This window comes from Carcharodon carcharias, chromosome 2, assembly GCF_017639515.1.
Source record: "Carcharodon carcharias isolate sCarCar2 chromosome 2, sCarCar2.pri, whole genome shotgun sequence".
In the NCBI taxonomy this organism is placed as follows: domain Eukaryota; kingdom Metazoa; phylum Chordata; class Chondrichthyes; order Lamniformes; family Lamnidae; genus Carcharodon; species Carcharodon carcharias.
The window spans coordinates 89,148,245-89,171,870 of NC_054468.1; the positions used below are offsets into that span (position 1 = coordinate 89,148,245).

Here is a 23,626-nt window from a genome sequence, read left to right on the forward strand (position 1 = left end):
TCCTCCCTAAATCCCTCCACTTTGCCACTACTCTCTTCCCCTTCAAGATGCTGCTTAAAACCTACCTCTTTAACCAAGTCTTTGGATACCTGTCTAATATCTCTTTATGTAGCTTGGAGTCAAGTATTGTTTGACAACACTCCTATTGTGCACTTTGGAATGTTTTATGACATTAAAGGCAAGTTGTTGTTGTCATTAGATGCAGGCTAAAGCTCCATCTACCACAACCTTTTCCAACCTTTTGATGAGGTAAATAAATCTCAACCTCAAAGCTCAAAAGCAGGGCATGGTAACTCCAACCTTGCCCTTGTTAATGTTATTGGACATCTGAGTAATACTGAACATGAAGTTGGTATGGAGCAATGGGCACATAGACTGAAACAATTGTTGGAATATTGTGTGCAGTTTTAGACACCTCAAGTTCAAAACAAGACAAGTGCACTGAAAAGAGTTTGGGAGAAGATGATGGAGGCTTTAGGGTCTTTTCTGCCCTCTTACTTTATCTGTTATAGCTTACTTATTTTAGACCACTCTTGTGTTTGGCTCCACAGGCCTCGAGAGTTTCTTTACTGGCTTTCATTTCCTGTTAAGTTTCTGATGACATGCCCTGGATAACAAACAGTAAACATTCCTTAGCCACCAGGTGTATCCTGTGCCTCCATCTTCCAGGAAGCAGCAAAATACCACAACAGCAGACTACCAATGTCTTATTAATTACATTGTTAAGGTTTAATGGCAATCGAATTTTTAAGGTTTCATGGCAATCACATTGTTAAACAGTTGATAGATATTTGTGCACCTATAAATGGGGATAGCTGGGACACTGAGATAAAAACAAAAAACTGAGGATGCTGGAAATCCAAAACAAAAACAGAATTACCTGGAAAAAACTCAGCAGGTCTGGCAGCATTGGCGGAGAAGAAAAGAGTTGATGTTTCGAGTCCTCATGACCCTTCAACAGAACTGAGTGAATATTAGAAGAGGGGTGAAATATAAACTGGTTTAAGGTGGGGGGGTGGAGGGGGGGGTGGTGTGGTTATAGGGACAAGCAAGCAGTGATAGGAGCAGATAACCAAAAGATGTCACAGACAAAGGAACAAAGAGGTGTTGAAGGTGGTGATATTATCTAAACGAATGTGCTAATTAAGAATGGATGGCAGGGCACTCAAGGTACAGCTCTAGTGGGGGTGGGGTGGAAAGACTAGCAGGGCATAAAGGATTTAAAAATAATGGAAATAGGTGGGAAAAGAAAAATCTGTATAAATTATTGGAAAAAACAAAAGGAAGGGGGAAGAAATGGAAAGGGGGTGGAGATGGAGGAGGGAGTTCAACCGTGGTCTGTCCTCAAGAAAGACCCAAACCTCCCTGTCGCTTGCCATTTTAACACTCCACCCTGCTCTCTTGCCCACATGTCTGTACTTGGCCTGCTGCATTGTTCCAGTGAAGCCCAACGCAAACTGGAAGAACAGCACCTCATCTTCTGACTAGGCACTTTACAGCCTTCCGGACTGAATATTGAATTCAACAACTTTAGATCTTGAACTCCTTCCTCCATCCCCACCTCCTTTCCGTTTCTTCCCTCTTCCTTTTGTTTTTTCCAATAATTTATATAGATTTTTCTTTTCCCACCTATTTCCATTATTTTTAAATCCTTTATGCCCTGCTAGTCTTTCCACCCCACCCCCACTAGAGCTGTACCTTGAGTGCCCTGCCATCCATTCTTAATTAGCACATTCGTTTAGATAATATCACCACCTTCAACACCTCTTTGTTCCTTTGTCTGTGACATCTTTTGATTATCTGCTCCTATCACTGCTTGCTTGTCCCTATAACCTCACCACCCCCCCCCCCCACCCCCCCACCTTAAACCAGTTTATATTTCACCCCTCTTCTAATATTCACTCAGTTCTGTTGAAGGGTCATGAGGACTCGAAACGTCAACTCTTTTCTTCTCCGCCGATGCTGCCAGACCTGCTGGGTTTTTCCAGGTAATTCTGTTTTTGTTATAGCTGGGACACTGGTGTATTGGAGTAGTGTTGACTGTAGACTAAGTCAATAAACTCTCTCCAGCAAAGAAAGCTGCTGTGTATTAGTGTTAATGTCGCCAACAAATCAGCCATGATTTTATCAAATAGCGGTGCAGGCTTGAGGGGCCGAATAGCCTACTTCTGCTCCTATTTTGTTTGTTCATATGTACCAACCAGCATGGATCCAGTTAACACAGATGTTGTTTTAAGCTTTGATTGTTGAACCATTTTAATAAACAGGCAAATAAATAACAGCAATATAATGTGTTAATTAACTCTGCTGACTCCTTGATGCAAAGAAAATAGTATATGGTTCACAATCTGTGGTACCAAACATAAGGAAATTGGTAATAGAACCTGAGGAGTGATTGAAAAAAATTGTTTTTTGCTCAGTGAGTTATTAGAATCTGAAATGCACTTTCTGAAAAGATGTTGGAAATGGATTGGATAAGAACTTTGAAAAGGGAATTGGATACAAACTTGAAGAGGAGAAAATTGCAGGGCTGTAGGGAAACAGTAGGATAGCGAGACCAATTTAATGGCCCTATCAAAGAACGAACACAGACATGATGGGCTGAATGGCCTCCCCCTGTGCTGAAACCTTTTATTATTCTATGATGTATTTTATAATTTTTTTTTCATTGATAGTTATTTTCTTCATTTCTCACTAATTATGGAAACTACTTGGTCTGACCAGTTTGCTCAATAGCTCCAGACTATCGCTGAACAGCTCATGCTCAAATATTCCCTAAACAGCAGCAGGGTCTTCTTGGGTTTGAACAGTTGCCAGTTAACATCAAGAAGAGTCAATCAAATCACATTATGTCTTTTTTTTTTGAATTGCGTAGCTTTGTGTCTCTCTCACCCTCAGAGACGGCCAAACAAAAGCCCTGCAAAACATTTTTTGTGTAAAGCTCCGCTAATCGATTTAATAATTTTATATCTATGGCTTCAATTGCAATGATTTAGTATTCATCAATATCACTTTTGAATGGTGATGCTACCACCCAGCATGCATCGAGAGGCAGAATATGCCCCATCTTCACTACAGGAGATCATTGCGCAGGTGCAGCCATGGATTCTGATTGCTTTATCTCTTGAATTAAAGGAGTCACGGCCGAAGTAAAACTAGACTAAAGTCCCTTCCTTTTGTCACAGTGGCCAGGATGATCCCAGCAGGAACTAGGAATCTCTATATTATGTCGAAAGCCTCACAGAGCTGAATGTGTTTTCACTGGAGGCAAGTAATTTGGGAAGAGATGTGATCTTGTGTTTTAGGAGTAGAAGGGAATGAGCAAAAAATGTCATTTAAAGTGTTCACCATATAGTTGAAAATGGATTTGGTTTCAGTGGTGAAATTCTGTGCTGATAAGTGGATGTTTGATGAAGAGACTGAAATCCTAGGTCCCAAAGGCTCCCACCAGATTGTTCTCATTGATCCTTTGATCCCCACAGCACTTTAGACAAGAGCTCAATAGTGGCATTTAAGTAGACTGAATACTCTTCCTTCTGTGATTATATTTTGCTTTTTTTTGGTTCTTGGTGTCTTCAATGCTCCTTACCCCTCTGAGGGATTAAAATATTTATACCATTCTTCCACCCTGAATTTCATGAGGCTTAACTTCACTCTGCCATTGCATCTGGCAAAAACACACTTTATCAGGTTGCTAACATGGCTTCAAAATTCTTGCCAGCTACCTTCTGACACATCACTTGTGGACTTACTATTCTCCATTTTAGTGGGAGAGGCAGAAAGCACTAAAATAGAGAATAGTAAGTTAATAGATGGAGTCAGAGTAAGGGAGCAAGTAATGAAGTCTAAATCAGGGTGACACCGCATGTATGTGAATGCATGGATTATAGTTAATAAAATTGGGGAGTTACAGGCACAGATTGCCTTGTGGGATTATGATGCTGTGGTGATAGTGGAGACCTGGCTTAAGGAAGGGCAGATCTGGGTGCTAAATATTCCTGGTTACAAGGTGTTCAGAAAAGATAGGAAAGGGAAAAAAGGAGGAGGGGTGGCATTTATGGTTGAGGAGGGTATTACAGTAGTGAAGAAAGAGGATGTGTCAGAGGATTCATGGACAGAATCGATTTGGCTAGAGCTAAGGAATAAGAAGGGTGCAATTGCATTGCTCGGTGTAACGTATAGACCACCAACTAGTGGGAAGGATATAGAGGGACAAATCTGTGAGGAAATTACAGAGAGATATAAAGAGTAGTTATAATGGGGGACTTCAATTAGCCGTATATAGACTGGGATAATGGTAGTGTAGGGAGCAGTGAGGGACAAACAAATCCAGAGCTCCCTGGATGACAAAGGAAATAGAAATTAAGTTTTAAGAAGAAAAAGTGTGCTTACGACAGGTGTCAAGAAGCAAATACAATTGAGAATCAAGCTGAATACAGAAGGTTCAGAAGGGGTGTGAAAAAGCAAATACGAGATGCAAAGACGGATTATGAAATAAGACTAGCAGCTAACATAAAAGGAAACCCCGAAGTATTCTATAAGCACATCAATAGTATAAGGATGGTAAAAGGTAGAGTAGGGACAATTAGGGACCAAAAAGGGGATTTACACATAGAGGCAAGAGGCATGGCTGAGGTGTTTAAATGAACACTTTGCATCTGTCTTTACCCAAATGGCAGATGCTGCCTAGGCCATGGTGACAGAGGAGGAACTCAGTGACTAAAGGGTTTAAAATTGATAAGAGGAGATATTGGATAAGCTGCCAGTACTTTAAGCTGATAAGGCATTGGGACCGGATGAGATGCATCCAAGAATTTTGAAGGAAATGAGGGTGGAAATTACAAAGGCACTGGCCATAATCTTTCAATGTTCCCTGGATTCAAGAAAGGTGCTGTAGGACTGGAGAATTGCAAAGATTATGCCCTTGCTCAAAACATGTTGTAAAGATCTACCCTGAAATTACAGGCCAGTCAGTTTAACTTTGGTTGTGGGGAAACTTCTAGAAACAATTATTCGGTATAGAATTAATAGTCACATAGAAAAACGTGGATTGACTCGGAGGAGTCAGCATGGATTTGTTAAAGGAAAATCACATCTGACTAGCTTGCTGGAGTTTTTTGAAGAAGTAATAGAGATGGTTGATGAGGGCAAGGCCATTGATGTGGTGTATATGGACTTCCAAAAGGCGTTAGATCCAGTGTCACACAACAGACTTGTGAGGAAAGTTATAGGTCATGGAATAGAAGGGACAGTAGCAACGTGGATACAAAATTGGTTGAGGGACAGGAAGCAGAGGGTAATGGTTAATGGGTATTTTTCGGGCTGGAAGAAGGTTAGTAGTGGAGTTCCCCGCGGTTTGGTATTGGGACCCTTGCTTTTCCTGATACATATAAATGATCTAGATCTTGGTGTGCAGGGAATAATTTCAAGGTTTGCAGATGACATAAGACTTGGGAGAATTGTAAACTGTGAGGAAGACAGTGTAGAACTTCAAAAGTACATTGACACATTGGTGGAGTGGGCAGATAGGTGGCAGATGAAGCTCAATGTGGAGAAGTGTGAGGTGATACACTTTGGTACAAAGAAGGTGGAGAGACAGTATAAAATAAAGGATACTATTCTAAAGGGTGTGCAGGAGCAGAGTGACCTGGGTGTATGTGTACATAAGTCATTAATGGTGGCAGGACAGGTAGAGAGAGCTGTTTCTATAGCATACAGTATTCTAGGCTTCATTAAAAGGGGCATAGAGTATAAGAACAGGGAGGTTATGAAGAACTTAAATAAGACACTGATTAGGCCTCAGCTGGAGTATTGTGTACAGTTCTGGGCGCCACACTGTAGGAAGGATGTGAACGCATTGGAGAGAGTGTAGAAGAGGTTTACAAGAATGGTTTCAAGGATGAGACGCTTCAGTTATGAGGAGAGGTTGGAGAAGTTCGGGCTGTTTTCCGTGGAGAGGAGAAAGCTGAGAGGAGACTTGATAGAAGTTTTCAAAATCATCAGGGGCCTGGATGGAGTAGATAGGGAGAAACTGTTCCCGCTCATAAACAGATCGAGAACCAGAGGGCACAGCTTTAAAGTGTTTTGCAAAAGAAGCAAACGCGAGGTGAGAAAAAACTTTTTCATACATCGAGTAGTTAGGGTTTGGAATGCGCTGCCTGCAAGTGTGGTGGAGGCAAGTTCAGTTGAGGCATACAAGAGGGCATTGGATGATTATTTAAATGTTAACAATGTGAAGGGTTATGGGGAAAAGGCAGGAGATTGGTACTAAGTTAAAATGCTGAGAGAGCCGGGCAGACATGATGGGCTGAATGACCTCCTTGTTTGGACGGTGAGTGTCAACAGGCTATTTGTGGGAGGGTGTTACTACTTGACCTCCATCTCGACCAGATGTGCACTTGTTAGCATGGGACAGGGGATGATGATCAGGAATCATACATCCATTTGGTCCATTGCACTTATGTCATTGTTAGCTATTCAACTAGTGCTGTTGAATCCCATTTCCCTGCCCTTTCATTCATATCGTTTCTATATCCTTTCTTTGTAATAAATTTTTTTACATATTGTTGTAGTCTGCTTCAGTAGCCACTGTTGTAAAGCATTTTCAAGACTTGCATTTAAATGGTGCTTTTCACAACCGTTTCAAATTGCTTCACACCCAGTGAAATACTTCTGAAGTGTAGTCACTGTTGTAATGTAGGAAACGGGGCAGCCAATTTGTGCATAGCGAACTTGCAATGTGATAATAATCAGATAATCTGTTTTTCGTGACGTTGATTGAGGGATAAATATTCATAAGGACACTAGCTCCCCTGCTCTTCTTCAAAATAGTGGCAGGAGATTTTTTTTTTACATCCACCTGCGCAGCCAGATGGGGCCTACGTTTAATGCCTCATCCAAAAGACAGCAGCTCTGATAGTGCAGTACTCCATCAGTACTGAGCTGAAGTATCAGCCTGATTTTTGTGCTCAGGCACTGGAGTGGGATTTGAGCATGGCAACTTGTGATTCAGAGACAAGAGTGATACCAACGGAGCCAGTTTTATGTTCTAATAATGTTCTGTGGGGAAAAAGAATCTTAAACTTTACCTCCATTCGCCCTTTCTTCGATTGATAATCTTAAACTTATGCCCTTAGTGACCGGAAAGCCACGGAATCAATCTTGCAATAATTATCCTTTCTAACATTCTTCTAGAATTTTTAAAGAAACTCTATTAGCTTCCCTCTCAGCCTTCTGTGTTCCAGTGGGAAAAAGCTCCTATCTTAGGAACATGGGAACAGGATTAGCCCATTCAGGCCCTCAAGCCAGTTACTGATGTGTATCTTAACATCAGCTGCCTTGGTTCCTTAACCCTTCATACCCTCGATAAATCTGTCAGTTTCCGTTTTGAAATTTTCCATTGACATAGTCTCAACGGCTTCTTTGGGGAGGATTTCTAGATTTCCACTCCTCTTGCTCTGAAGGATTGCTGCCTGACCTAACTGCCGAGCAGCCTAAATCCAATTTTCAGGTTACGTCCCCTTGTTTTGGACTGCCACACCGAAGGAATTAGTTTCTGTCTACCCTATGAAATCCTTTAATCATCTTAAAATCCTCAATTATATTAATCTTCTATTCTCTTGGAAACACAGGCTTACTTTATGTGACCTGTCCTCATAACTTAACTCTCTAAGCCTCAGTAACATTCTGGTGAATTTGCACTGTACCCCAACCAAGGCCAAAATCTGCTTCCTGAAGGATAATCCGAAATCGTGAAAGGCAAACTTTTCTTATATGAGGAGTCAGCAGCATTGAGGATGTGCAGCCTGGTCTCTGGCCAGTACTTAATAAACTATGAGTAAATTTTACCCCTTTGTATTCTTGCCTCCTTGAGATGAAAGTTAACATTTCACTTTTAATTATTTTTGCATTTGGCCACATGTTTTAAGTGACTTCTGTACGTGGATCCCTAAATCTCTCCTGCTTCGCAGTTCCTAGATTCTCACCATTTAGAAATTACTCTGATTTACATTTCGTGGATCCAAAGTGAATGACCTTAGCTTCCGCAGTTGAACTCCATCTGGCACACTTGTCTCCACTCACTTAATCTATCAATGCTGCTTTGCAATTTTCTGCTCCCTTTCACACTGCTTACTGTGTCATATAACATAATATTACCAATACACTTGGATAAATGCCCTCTATTCCTTCAGTTAAGTAATTTAGAAATATATTGAAAAGCTGAGGTGCCAGTACAGATTCCTGGGGGACACCAGTAGTCATATCCTGGCATTTGCAGTCTATAGGTGGAATTGTCCCAGGTTTGTTCAAAATGCCGCAGAGGGAGGGCAAAAAATTGTTTAATCCATCAACTGCATTGGTAGGTTTCGTGCCATTTTGCCCCATTCCCACCTAATTAATTGTGCAGCCATTGTGCTGGTGGGCAGCCTCCGATTTGCCTGCCACACCATTACCTTACCACTTCCTCGTGCAGGGCGCCATATTTAAACTGCAGCCGCACACATGCTTCTCATTGCTTCCAGCCCAGGACAGCTCCGGTGAAAACATGGCTCCAAAAACCACGAAGAATGCAGCCCAACGATTCAGTGACACATCTCTGGCACACCTTCTGGATGCCATGGAGGTCGGTGGCAATGTCCTCTACCTGCAGGAGGCCCATCAGTCTCACCATACTGGCTTGGGAGGCGGTGGCAGAGGTGGTCAGCGTCAATATTGCACACAAGAGGTTGGCCATCCAATGCAGAAAACAGATGAATGATCTCATCCGTGCCACCGGGGTAAGGCAACATCTCATCAGTCTGAACTCGACATACAAACCCAACACACATTCACTGGCATCTCACACTCACTGCCAGCTCAAGGGATATCACCATGCACTCTCTCACATATGCCCTCACATCTCCATCTGGCCTCATCTCCTCTGGAGATTGCCTCATCAGCAGTGACCATTTGAGGCCACTTGCACAGGTTAACAAGTGCGCCCACACACACACCCTGGGATACCCCCCTTCCCCAGTTCAGCCCTTATCCTGCAGCCTCTTCCCTTGCCTGAGGCCACTTCTTCCGCTTCCCCAAGCAAGCCCTAGCCCTGCAGCCATTGAAAAGCCACCCCTGCCTTACAACTGGTGTGGTAGGTAGAAACCTGCCCGTGGGCCCCCTGAAAATGATGTCTGTGAAGCCTGGTGCCGATGACCACAAGTGCTGCCTGAAGCAAGTTAGGCAAACAACCTCGAAGTCCTGAGCGAAGTGCAGCTCGCCAGGTGCACGCCGCTTATGTGCTGTTGTGAAACGGCATGCCGACGTGCTCGGACAATCCAGCGTGGGGGGTGATTCCGGTGTGCAGGGCTTATAATGAGATGCTGAAGTATTGAAATTAAGTTCCCAACCTGCAGCGGTGGGAATCGCGGCGCACCATTAATGGATAGAGCTGATTTCACAACAGTGTTAAACTAATTTTTGGCCACCTCGCCATATTGTCCCCCAAACCTGTCATGGCGCTCGACCCCAGCGGGACTGGAAGATTCTGTGCTATATCTATTGTCCTGACTCTCTGTCTCCAAATACCTCGCTACTTCACTCCCCATGTCAAGAGTCTGCCTCCAATGCCATATGCTTCCATTTATCCTAACGTGGGTTAGAACAAAGAACAAACAAAGGAAAGTACAGCACAGGAACAGGCCCTTCAGCCCTCCAAGCCTGCGCCGATCATATTGCCCATCAACTAAAACATTTTGCACTTCCAGGGTCCATATCCCTCTATTCCCATCCTATTCATGTATTTATTCCCATCCTATTCATGTATTTCCAAACTGTTCCTTCATAACTATATCTTATTTCTTGTACCGTTCTATTTTCACTGCCCTGTTAATAAAGCTGTAACCTAGGCTGGTTTATTCGTTTACTGGTTGAAATGGGTTAACTTGGCACAGATTGGGGATAAACCTGGGTCTTCCTGACCCATATGGTTCAATGCAATGATGAAGGAGGAGAGGGACAGTAAAGAGGTACTGGAGGGAAGAAAGATTTTGGTTTTTGTTATTGACAGCATGACATTTTGTGCTTGGTACCAATGTTAACTGCTTTTTCCTTTTGAATGTTTCGGTGGAGAGCAGGCTGCACATCTTCAATGCTGGCACTCTCTGTAGAAGAAAGACTTGCCTTTAGATAGTGCCTTTCATGACATGAGGTTGTTACAAAGCGCAATACTGTCAATTAAGTTCTTTTGAAATGTAGCCGCTGTTGTAATGTAGAAAATGCAGCAACCAATTTGCGCACAGTGAGCTCCCACAAATGGCATTAAGACAACGATCAGGTATTCTATTTCTAATGATGATATTTGAGGGATGAATTTGGCCAGGGTCCCATGGAGAACTCTTCTTCAAATAGTGCCGTGGGATCTTTTACATCTCCCTGAGAGAGTAGACAGGCACCTTAGTTTAATGTCTCATCTGAAAGAAGCGCAGATAGTGTAGCACTGCTTTAGTACTGAACTGGAATGTCAGCCTGGATTTTGCAGTGGTTGGGGAAGGTAGAAGTTGAACCCGTAGCTTTCTGACTTGGAGGCGAGAGTGCTGTGGCTATGGAACCATAGTTGAATCCCTCACTCCTGCAGACTGCTCAGCACCCATAAGAGAGAAGCACATTATATCGCATTGTCCTGTCGGACTTTTATCTCTTAGTTTTATCCCAGTTTTCTCCCGAAAGCACTAGCTTCTTGTATGGCTTGTGGCCAGCTTTCTGTTGGCATCTCACCCATTCACAATGTGAGAGTCTGGGCAGCGCGCGTCAACAGGAAATTCCACCATAGGGTGCATCACAGCTGGGCCATTCCTGTTGCCGCCAAACATCCTGGAGTTCCTGTTGACATTAAAAGCTTGCAGATTCCTTAGTTCCTTGAAGTCTTTCAGCCTGCATGTTGTTATTAGTTAAATATTTCCCAAGTAAATTCTTCCCACAACCCGACCCCTGCCATGCAGCTCCCGGACTGGAAGGGTGGGTGTTCTGCTTTTGCCCTATTGATTGTCAGATTCATCAACTGAAGTTTGACTGTTTAAAAAGACTGTGCCCTTAACCAGCAAGAGAGCACCACGAGGAATTTGCTATCCTGCTTTTCTTTCTCAATTTGTATTCCCTGATCAGATATTCCCTTACACAGACCCAGCTCTATTACAGCTCCTGCTGTCTTGCTGGGGGAATGTTGTTTAAAAAGCCAATAACTTTTCCTGTTAATCCAATCCTTCATGGCTCAGTTGAGTCTTTCCCAGTTCCTAAACAGACTGGTTCTTTGTGCGGTTTCTGAATGTAAACGCTTCTATTGCTTCTAATCCTCTTGCCTGCGTAGTCTGGTCGAGAAGTTCATTTGGTGGAAGTTTGGTTGTGGTGGGGGGGGGGGTTGGTGTGGTGGCAGGGGTTGGTGGTTGGGGGTAGGGTGGTGGGGAGTAGTGGAGAAAATCCACAGTGACACCTAACCCTTAAAGACACTATGTGTTGTAACTGAGATCATGAGAACGGTCCCGGTTTGGTGCCCAGATGTTCTGCTTTTGATTGTGATAGCTTTTCCTTGATAAATAGGATGTAACTGAACCCCCCATAATGATCTGGACACCACACCACAGGAGCTTTCATGAGTAAAGGAACCACCTGTTATCATGTTAAGCCATGGAGACTAGATGGTCCCCAGTCGGTATAAAATTAGCTTATCTCCAGACAGGGCAGGAGTTGACTCCCTTCATTCGGGCTTTAGCATCTGCTTTAGGGAAGGAATCTGTACAAGGTTGCTGTTTTGGATCACTATTTGTGTATGTGGCCATTTGGGTGAGGGCTAGCTGGACTCTCTCATGGTCAAATAGCCTACTGTTCAGGCTAGCGCATGCAGAATAGCCACTCAAGCAAGGATGAAGGAGGATGCTTGACACACGCTGAATTGTGATGCAGTGCCATACTTCTCAGTGCCTGGCTTTCTGTCTTGAAAAAGCAAATCATTTAAGGATTGAGGAGACATCAAAAAACCGTGGCTACTTCCTTGGCATCTTTTGAACACCAAGGCCTGTTATCCCCATTGACTTGATTACTTAATTGAAATGAAAGGGAGCCATTTTGAATTTATACAGGGCAACCGTTGGGCCACAGCTGGAATGCTGTATTCAATGTATCGGCCGTGGCTCAATTGGTAGCACTCCTGCCTCAGAGTCAGAAGGTTGTGGGTTTAAACCCTATTCTGAGATTTGAGTACATAATCTAGAGTAACACTACAGTCTTAATATTGAGGAGTGCTGCACTGTTGGAGGTGCCATCTTTCAAAGGAGATGTTAAACCTTCACAGGTAGACTTCAAAGATCCTATAGCAGTATTCTGAAGAGAAGGGGAGTATCCCCTTGGGTCCTGATCAATATTTAATCCCACACCAACCTGACTAAAATAGATTATCGCAGTGCTGTTTCTGGGATCTTGCTGTGTGCAAAATTGATTGCTGAGTATCCTATATTACAACTTGTATTACCGTGTTACTGGAAATTTCAGCAGAGTTTTAAAACTCTGCTTCCAGTTCAGCCACAGGAAATTAGGGGAAGGTAATTGTTTGGGAAAGCAAAGAGTGAATTTTAAACCCTCACAATAATCAGGGATGGGTTCAGCTGGTACTTCATGGAAAAGCCAACTCCAAGCCGCTTTGAAAACGGTTATTTCCTGATTATCCATGGCAGTTTTGAGGGCATCTGTTATAATATCAAAGCAAGTCCTCATTCTTCAGATTTCTGGAACCGTTTGAGCTCAATGGCTGTGAACCAGGATTCTCCTGGCTCAGGAGACTCAGCAGCCAAAGGTAGATGAGAACAACAGAATCCAGTAGTCCGGTGCTTTTTCAGCACTGCTTGTGGTCCAGGGGGAGGAGAAGGAGTACTTTCCTCCAGTCCATTAAACAAACCTGCCGCACACCACCTCCCATTTTGTTATTTGCTGACCCCCTAATCAGGATCCGCCAATAAACACCTCCCCTCTCAGCCATGTAATCCTCCAAACCTTTAGTGATCTGCCAATGCCCTCTCCCCCAATCTGCCTCCCTCTGTGTGATCCCTCCCTCTCTCACTGCTGCACTCTAACCCCTGCCCTCACCATCCTCAGATCCGTGGTTTTCTACCTCTGGCTTTCATGGCCCCTTCCCCGCCCTCCCCAGCTGAGGCCTCTCAATATGGTGGGTGAAAATGGAGTCAGAATATTATAAATGGGGCCTTGCTTTTAAAATCAGAAGGACCTCTGCATTCTTGGGATTTCCTGGTTTCGTGGCCCTGACACACAGCCTGCTCCCTCCTCACCTCCCAGATTATATCAGTGCCTAAGTTCATACATGCCTCAGCGTGAGGACTGTGCAAAACTCAGGGCATCACAATTTTATCAAAGCCTAGTGAGGCTGCAGAGGAGGTTTACTAGAATAATTTGAGGAATGAGGGGCTTCTGTTATGTGAAGAGACTGGAGAGGCTGTTCTTAGAGCAGAGAAGGTTAAAAGAAGATTGAGGTGTTCAAAATCATCGCGGCTTTGGATTGAGTAAGGAAGGAGAAACTGTTTTCACTGGCATCAGAGTCAGAGTCAGTTTAAGGTGATTGGCAAAAGAACCAGAGGTGATCTGAGAGAACATTTGTTTAGCAACAAGTTGCTATGATCTGGAATGCACTGTCAGAAAGGGTGCCGGAAGTAGAATCAGTAGTAACTTTGAAAAGGGAATTGGATAAATACTTGAAGGGAAAATATTTGAAAAGTTATAGGGAAAGGTTAGGAGAGTGAGACTAATTAGAAAGCACAAGCAAAGAACCCACACAGGCTTGATGAGCTGAAAGGTCTTCTTTGATCTATACCATTGAGTTTAGAATTTGTGCCTTTTCTTTACTAACAGTTTGCTATAGACATATGCCCTAAAGAAGCAATGCCCAATTGCCTCATCCCTTTCCTATGTCTGTAATCTCCTCCAGCCCTGCAGGTTCTAGCATTGCCGACCCTCCAGGATTGGCCTGGAGTCTCCAGAAATTGAAGATCAGTCTTCAGGACACTGCTGTGCGCAAACTGAGAGAACAATCACCAGGACATTTTTTTTTATTCATTCAGGGATGTGAGCATCACTGGCTGGGTCAGCATTTATTGCTCATCCCTAATTGCCCTTGAGAAGGCAGTGGTGAGCTGCCTTCTTGAACCGCTGCAGTCCATGTGGTGTAGGTACACCCACGGTACTGTTAGGAAGGGAGTTCCAAGACTTCGGCCTAGTGACAGTGAAGAAACAGCGATATAGTTCCAAGTCAGGATGGTGTGTAGCTTGGAGGGGAGCTTGGTGGTGTTCCTATGCATTTACTGCCATTGTCCTGTGACGTGACAGAGCTCACAGGCTTGGAAGGTACTGTTGAAGGAGTCTTGGTGAGTTTCTGCAGTGCATCTTGTAGCTGGTACACACTGCTGCTACTGTGCATTGGTGGTGGAGGGAGTGAAAGTTTAACATGATGGATTAAGTGCCACTCAAGTGGACTGCTTTGTCCTGGATGACATCAAGCTTCTTGGGTGTTTTTGGAACTGTACTCATCCAGGCAAGTGGGGAGTATTCCATCACACTTATGACTTGTGCCTTGTAGATGGTGGACAGGCTTTAGGGAGTCAGGTGGTGAGTTACTTGCCACAGGATTCCTAACCTCTGACCTGCTCTGTAGCCAGATTATTTATATAGCTAGTCCAGTTCAATTTCTGGTCAATGGTAACCCCCAGGATGTTGATAGTGAGGGATTCAGCGGTGGTGATGCCATTGAACGACAAGGGGAGATTGTTAGATTCTCTCTCTTGTCGGAGGTGGTCATTGCCTGACACCTGTGTGGCACAAATATAACTTGACATTTAACAATCCAAGCCTGAATGTTGTCCAGGTCTTGCTGCATATGGACATGGACTGCTTCAGTATCTGAGGAGTCACAAATGGTGCTGAACATTGTGCAATCATCAGCGAATATTCCCACTTCTGACCTTATAGTGGAGGGAAGGTCATTGATGAAGCGGCTGAAGATGGTTGGGCCTAGGACATTCACCTGAGGAACCCCTACAGCACCTCCAACAACCGCAGCCATCTTCCTTTGTGCTAGGTATGACTCCAACCAGTGGAGAGTTTTCCTTGACTCCCACTGACTTCAGTTTTGCTAAGGCTCTTTGATGCCACACTTGGTCAGATGCTGGATTGATATTAAGGGCAGTCATTTTCACCTCACCTCTGGAGTTCAGCTCTTTTGCCCATGTTTGAACCAAGGCTGAATGAGGTCAGGAGCTGAGTAGCCCTGGTGGAAGCCAAACTGAGCGTCAGTGAGCAGATTATTGCTGAATAAGTGCCGCTTTATAGCACTGTCGATAACACTTTCCATGGTATTTGTGGAGCCTCCACAAATTAAAACATTGATCTTTAAAAATTTTCTTTGAACACTTCTCTTTACCAGATATAAAAACATTGAAAATAGGAAAAAAAAGGCTTTCTGGCTGACAGTCAAGCATCATCCAATTGGGTAATGAATCTTTTTGCTTTCTAATTGGTGTAGGAAAGTAGTGCATCACAAAGCTGGATGTGTTGGCTGACTAATGGCTGGAGTGTGGGGGCCAAGTCATGTGATGAAACCCCCAGAAATACATTTAATCACAGTTGGCAACTTACCTGCAAACTGTGAATTCTGCATTCCTTCAACTCTAGCTTCATGTACATTCTCCACTTCCTTCACCTTCCCATTGGCCTCCAGCCACCTAGATCCCGAGGTCCTGCATTCCCTCGCCAAACCTCGATGCCTCTCAACCTCTCTCTATCTCTCTGACTTTAAGGTGCTTCTGAAAACCTAGCTCTTAGGCCAAACTTTGGACCCCTGTTTCAATGTTCCGGTAGGTAGGATATTAAGTAGTGACAAGGGTAGGGTAGGAAATTAATTTGCGAAGAGGACAGAAGTAGGCTACAGAAAGATATAGATAGGTTAGATGAGTGGGCAAAGATCTGACAAATGGAGTATAATGTAGGAAAATGTGAAGTTGTTTATTTTGGCAGGACGAATATAAAAGAGGCATTTTTCTAAATGATGAGAGATTGCAGAGCTCTGAGATGCAGAGGGACCTGGGCGTCTCTGCAAAAGGCTAGTATGCAGGTGCAACAAGTAATTAGCAAAGCTAATAGAATGTTATTGTTTATTGCGAGGGGAATTAAATGCAACAGTAGGGAGGTTATGCTTCAGTTATACAGGGCATTGGTGAGACCACTCTGGAGTACTGTGTACAGTATTGGTCTCCTTATTTAAGGAAAGATGTAAATGCATTAGCAGTTCAGAGAAGGTTTACTAGATTAATACCTGGAATGGGTGGGTTATCTTATGAGGAAAGGCTGGACAGACCAGGCTTGTATCTGCTGGAATTTAGAAGAGTAAGAGGTGACTTGATTGAAACGTACAACATCCTGAGGGGACTTGACAGGGTGGATGTGGAGAGGATGTTTCTTCTTGTGGGGGAATCTAGAACTTGGGGTCACTGTTTCAAAATAAGGGGTCGCCCATTTCGGACAGAGATGGGGAAAAAAATTTTCTCTCAGAGGGTTGTGAGACTTTGGAATTCTCTTCCTCAAAGGTGGTTGAGGCAGAGTCCTTGAATATCTTTAAGGCAGAGGTAGATAGATTCTTGATAAGCAAGGGGGTGAAAGGTTATGGAGGTAGACCAGAATATGAGATTAAAATCAGATCAGCCATGATCTTTTTGAATGGCGGAGCAGGCTTGATGGGCACAGTGGCTTGCTCCTGCTTCTAATTCGTATGTTTGTACATTCACATGTGCTCCTTCTTGACTCGGTGGCAATTTGTTTTGACAGGTTTTGCTGCTGTGAAGTGCCTTAGGACATTCTACTATTAAAGATGCTCTATAAATACTAATCATTTGTAGACAGCATATTTGTGTACTGTGAAGGCTCAAATAGCTTAAATCCAAATCCGGAATTATAAGCCTCTCGTGCTTTTTACCAGTTGAAGTGTAGGTGCCCCATGGATGCTTCCCCAGCGATAAGGGCTGCCTTACCCCTCCCGACCTCTTGATCAGACCCTTGTCTTCTGCTGCCGCTGGCCTGACAGACTCCGGTGAGTCCACCTCACTTACCTTTATTTCAGGTCTCTAGCGATGCTCCTGGTCCCAGGCTTACGTAGTTCCAGCAGTGGGCACTGCTCCCAGTTGTCCCACCAGGAATGAGGAGCTACTGGCCTACTGATTGGCTGAGAATACTTGAAGGCAGAACAGCCTGCCGCAGGGGCACAGAAGCCACAACTTCAAGCAGCTAGTTGCATGATGATTGTGAAATCCTGTCATGGCTTCTAGGACTGGCAGAGGCAGGCTCCTCCAATGGATTTGGAATCCTACCAAAAACATTTCTGGAACAAGGAGACTTGAGGACATGTTATGGGACTTGTTGTAAAGAAACCAGCAAAAGATAATGGAAAACATACACAGTTCTGAAGCCCAGAACAAAGCACGTCTGACACAGAGAGTAAAGCACAAAGCAAAACCATAAGGAATCATAAATATTACCCAAACAAACAAGTCTAGGAGATTTCTAACACATTGGCAGATGATGGGACCTATGATCAAGCTGGCACATCTTTTGCAAATAATTCCTTCAAGACATTCCTATTTTGTAGCCTCATGTCCCAAACTGGGCATACAGATGAGTACCCTGTAGTGTCATATAAGGTGATGGCCATTTTTGTATTTCATTCCAATTGAAGTAGACAACCCATTTGCAACACCAGTTTTATGCCTGAGCAGTAGGTTAAGTACAGACTGTCTTGCTATTCTGTTCTGACCTGGGCTTTTGGACAAGTAGTTAGCACAAATCAAAGGACCAAGCTAATCTAGGATGATGGTTTTGGTCAAGATCAGTGTTCAGATCTCTGGGAAGGACAGAAGGAAAGAAAGGGAATTCTGGTGCTCTGATAGCTGAGTGTTTAATTGGAGCTTTGGTGCCAGTTTACTAGTCAGTATGAAAGCAGCAGTGAAGCTCAAAGTACAGTAGTGTTGTGGTTATGTTACTCTACTAATTATCCAGTGATTTCAAATTCCACCATGGCAGTTTGAGAATTTGAATGCAGTTAATTTTTTAAAAATCTCATTTTTGTAAAAGGCCATAAGAACCCAACTGATTGACGAAAGAAAGTAAGACCTTAACAAATGCAAAATTTCCCAAAGTGCTTTACATGCACTGAATGTTTTTTTTTAATGTAGTCAGTTGTTTTACTGTAGGGAAACACAGCAGCCAATATGTGCACAGCCTGATTCCACAAGCAGTGAAGAAATAATGGCCTGACAGTGTTGTACTCCCTCAATACTGCACTGAGGTCCTGGAGTTAGTGTCACATGTCTTAGTTTCTCAACACTAGAAGTTTACTGCTGTACATTGGAGGAACAATCAGTGCTGCTGGAGTTCTAGGGCTCAGTTGATAATTGGAGATCAATCTATTTGTCCCTTTCTGACCAAAACCAGAATGGGCAAAAGCTGAGTGATAGAAAAGATCAGTAGTGGGAGTAATTGGGGAATAGATCAAGTCTGTGCACATCTTGCATACCAAAGACTGATCAGCCAGGTGAGAAGATAATTGGCAACTAACAAACATTAGGAAATGAAGGGAGGAGCAAGAACTGGACACGTGCAGTCAAATTGTAAAACAGTTCTGGCAGTAAATCGCCAACCTGCAGTTGTGAACCTTGTGTATCTTTATATTAACTATGGTAATGCTATTTGGAAAGCAGCCAAAATATAACAGTTTCTCAGCCTAAAAGAATTTGGAGTCTTTCTGAAAAGGGGTAGGGATCTAATTGAGCATCTCGAATTACCTGGGACGAATGTCAAATCCACCCAGATTTACTTTGGCACTTTAATGGAGATCACAGTGTAACTGATTCCTAGAAGTCTACTGTTTACGTAACTTGCTCTGCCAACTTGAGAAAATGCCAAGCACTTTGGTGAGTCCTTTTCACAAGATTCATCCATAGGAGTTGCACTGATTGCCATCACAGGATGCAAAATTCATTGGCTTTCCAAAAGTGAAGTGGGAGACCTTAGTACTGTATGGCGTTCCAGGAGAGACCAACAATATACAAGAGGTAAAAACAAAAAAACTGCGGATGCTGGAAATCCAAAACAAAAACAGAATTACCTGGAAAAACTCATCAGGTCTGGCAGCATCGGCGGAGAAGAAAAATATACAAGAGGGATCAGTCACAGCATTGTGTTTTGGTAAATTCCTCTCCCCTTCCTTTTCTTTCTTTCCCTCCAATAACAAGTGTGAGGGCCTCATGGACTTCTTTATCAGTTAGATTGAAAGCATTCACTTAGCTGCTTCTGCTGCTTGCCTTCCTTCACCTATCTGACCAGGTTAAACTTTCTGTAAAGATTCTCCTCTGCCCTGGCCCCGAACTTGCAAATTGGTTTAGTTTCTCTTCTACCGCCTCTCATGCCCCTGCCAAGCTCATTTTGTTCATAAAACACACCTCCTGCACCATTGGCCCTATCCCCTCCAAACTGCTAACTCAAATCCCATCCAGTTTGCCACTTGGCGCCCATGATAGCTGATATTGTTACAGTTCCCTCCTCAGGTACAATCCTGCTCTCCTTCAAATCCTTTGCCATCACCCCTCTCCTCAAAAGTCAATCCTTGATCCCTTTGCCCTTGCAAACTGCCAGCCCATCTCTAACCTTGTTTTCCTTTCCAGAGTCCTGGAATATGCTCTTGCCTCCCACATCTGGGCCCACCTCTCCCAGAAAGTCATGTTTGGACCCCTCCAATCAGGATTCTGCTCCTGCCACAGCACTGAGCAGCTCTTCATTAACGCTACAAATAACTGTAACAATTCCTTCAAGTCCTTAGTGACCTGTCTGCAGCCATTGACATAGTTGACCACACCATCCTCCTCCAATGCCTCTCCACCGCCCTCCAGCTGTTAGGGCTGCACTTGTTTGATTCCATCCCTATCTATGCAATTGTGGCCAGAGAATCGCCTTTTTTTTATTCGTTCATGGGATGGGGTTGCTGTGGTGTCATTGGCTAGGCCAGCATTTATTGCCCATCCTTAATTGCCCACCTAGTGGCTTGCTATGCCATTTCATAGGGCATTTAAGAGTCAACCACATTGCTGTGGACCTGGAGTCATATGTAGGCCAGACCACGTAAGGGTGGCAGATTTCCTTCCCTAAAGGGCTTTAGTGAACAAGATGGGTTTTTATGGCAATGGTTACATGGTCCTAATTGGATTTTTCATTCCAGATTTTTTACTTCATTCAAATTTCACCATCTGCTGTGGTGGGATTCGAACCCGGGTCCCCAGAAGTTTACCCTGGGTCTCTGGATTACTAGTCCAGTAATAATAGCACTGCACCACTGCCTCCTCTTCCTGATCCCACATCATGGCCTCTGGCGCCACCCCCCCCAGATACATCCTTGGCCACTACCCCCTCCCCCCCTGCCATCCGCCTATTTCTCATCTATATGCTGCCCCAGGTGACATCACCCGAAAGCACAATATTAGCTGTTACATGTACACCCAGCTGCAGCTCACCATTACCTCTCTTAACTCTTCCACTGTCTCTAACTTGTCAGACCCCTTATTCAGCATCCAGTACCAAATGAGCAGAAATTTTCCCCATTTTCTTTGGTCCCCACCACAAATCTGTTCCCTGGACACTGATTCCACCACTCTCCCTGACAACTGCCCAAGTCTGAATCAGACCGATCATAAGTTTAGTGGTGTATTTAACCCCGAGTTTAGCTTCTGATCACATATCTGCGCCCATTTCCATCTCTGTAACATTGTCTGACTATGCCCCTGCCTCAGCTCATCCGCTACTGAAATCCTGAAAATTCTCATCTTGCTTTTAAATCCCTCCATGGCCTTGCACTTCCCTATCACTGTAACCTTCTCCAGTCCTACAGACCTTTGATCTGTATTCCTCCAATTCTGGCCTCTTGCCTTTCTCTGATTTTAATTGATCCACCATTGGTGGTCTTGCCTTCAACTATCAAGGCCCTAAATCTCTCTCTCCTCCTTTAAAACATTCCTTAAAACTTACTTCTATGACCATGCTTTGGTCATCAGTACTATATTGTATATTTTATATTTCTGAACTATGCAGAAATGACATTAGTTTCTGTGTGTGCAGGAACTTTATTTATTTATGGTGCTTTAAAATGTCTGCCCCATGCTTCTAGCTCTAACTTCCAGCTCTTTCTACAGTTTGTTTATTTTTTTCTGAGTCCATGCCTAGGCTTAACCAGTCAAGCACAGTGAGCATCAATAGCAAATAGACTCACATATTCAAACACAGAACAACTGAACACTACAACTTGATATTCACTTGTGTTTTTTGATTCTTTTTATTGGATGTGGACAGCACTGGCAAGACCAGCAATTGTTGCCCATTCCTAATTTCCCTTGAGCTGAGTGGCTTGCTGGGTTATTTCAGAGGGCAGTTAGGAGTGAACCGCATTGCTGTGGGTCTGGTGTTACATGTAGTCCAGACAAGGTAAGGACAACACATTTCATTCCCGAAACAACATTGGTGTCAAATATTATTTGATAATGCTCCTGTGAAGTACCTTGGAACATTTTACTAGGTTAAAGGTGCTATTTAAATGCAAATTGTTGTTGCTCTAAAACATGCTGGAAATTGTTGTCCTACCAAATGTACCATCAGTGTAAACATATACAAGTCCCAGCATGTTGCTTATACTGCTTATAATATGATTGTAGTCCCTGTCAACTACTGTAAATTCATACAGCTATCAATATTTTTCAGAAGGTTCCTCTTGTGATTGAATATACTCTCATTCTCTTTTCCAAACTCCTCCCCCCCACATTTTTCTACTGTTTATGAGAGATGACTACTTTTGAAGGCTGTTAGAACCTGTGGAACTGTACCCAATAAGAGTCAAAGGAGGGAAGTTATTATGGTGAAAGGTACAAACTCAGCAACATCAACTTACATTCATATCCCACCATTAGTATAGAAAAACATTCAAAGGCACTTCATAGGAACGGTTGTCAAACAAAATTTGAACTAACTACATAAAGAGATATTCAGAGAGGTGACTGTTGTGATACTGCTGAATATGTAAATAGTTGGTATGCATCATCACAGTAAGTGCAAGTGCAAATTAACATGTGATGTAGATCAGTAGGTCACATGTATAACGAGTGCTCCTGGAATCCTGCTATTCTCCAATTAAGAACCCTCTGTCTAGATTACCAATCATTGTCATAGTGTTTGGTACATTTGTGTTAAGAGCTAAATAACACAACAGTTAAAGTTTGGCTAAAGAGGTAAGTTTTAAGGAGTATCTTAAAGGGAGAGAGAAATGTAGAAAGACTAAGGGTACTTCAGATCTTTGGGCCTAGGCAGCTGAAAGGAAATTGTAAGGTAAGCATTTGAGCAATTCTATTTGTAGGGCTGGAGAACATTTCAGAGAGAGACAAACACACACAACCATGAAGGGATTTAAACACAATAATGAAAATTTTAGTTCGAGGTATTGCTGGACCAGGAGTAAATGTAGGTCATTGAACACAGGGATACTGGCTGAATTAATCTTGATAAGAATTAGGATACAGGCACAGAATGTTCTGTTGAAGGGTCATGAGGACTCGAAACATCAACTCTTTTCTCCGCCAATGCTGCCAGACCTGCTGAGTTTTTCCAGGTAATTCTGTTTTTGCACAGAATGTTGGTTGATCTTCAGTTCAGGAAAAATGGGAACTTTAGAAAGCCCACTAACAGCAGTTGAGGATCCCACTTTCTTGGCATGAATGCACTAGGTTGACTTGGAGCCATTACTGTCAGCGGGCTGCTCCTTTTCAATTAGGCCGTGCAGTGTTGTGGACTCCTGAGGCCAACCCTGATTGAAGAAAGAGATCAGTGGTGCTGGGAATGGGAGGCGTGTGTCAACCCAGCCAATAATACGCCTGTGACATCATTTTTTGTAATGTTCACATTCTGATTAAAAAGAAATGAAAGAGCTTGCGTTTATATAGCGCATTTCATAACATCAAAGTCTTGACAACCAAAGAACTACTTTTAAAGTATAGTTAATGTTGTGATGTAGGAAAAATGATATCCAATTAGCTTGCCTTTGCTCCCAATGCCTTGTTACCCCTACTTAACAAAAAGCTATCAACTATGAGTCATGAAAACTCCAATTGACCTAAAATCCACAGCATTTTGGGGAAGAGAATTCCAGATTTCTTCTATCTCTTGTGTAGAAAATTGCCTCCTGATTTCCCTCTTAACTGGTATACCTTTCATTTTAGGATTATGCTCCCTTGTTCTTGACTTCTCTTTTTAGGTGCAGAAAAATTGTGCGCTCTGATCTATTGAGCTGTTCAAAATTTTTAACACTACAAAGCTGCTCTTGTTGATTGCATCACCCCTCAATCATCTGTACTCGAGCCATAGTTTAACCCTGTCAGCCCTGGTATCATTTTGGTAAATTTGTGCTCTGCCCTTTCCAAGACCATTGTATCCTTCCTGAGGTGTAGTGATCACAGTTGAACACAGTACACCAGTTTGCAGCTGACCGAAGCTCTGTACAATTGAAGCATCACTTTCT

At 43.3% G+C, this 23,626-nt stretch overlaps 1 protein-coding gene across 2 annotated transcripts in view; it reads left to right on the plus strand.

Annotated features, from left to right (window-relative positions):
• Positions 1-23,626, plus strand: part of gpc5b (glypican 5b) — a 575,096-nt gene that overhangs the window by 49,882 nt on the left and 501,588 nt on the right. The window lies entirely within an intron of this gene.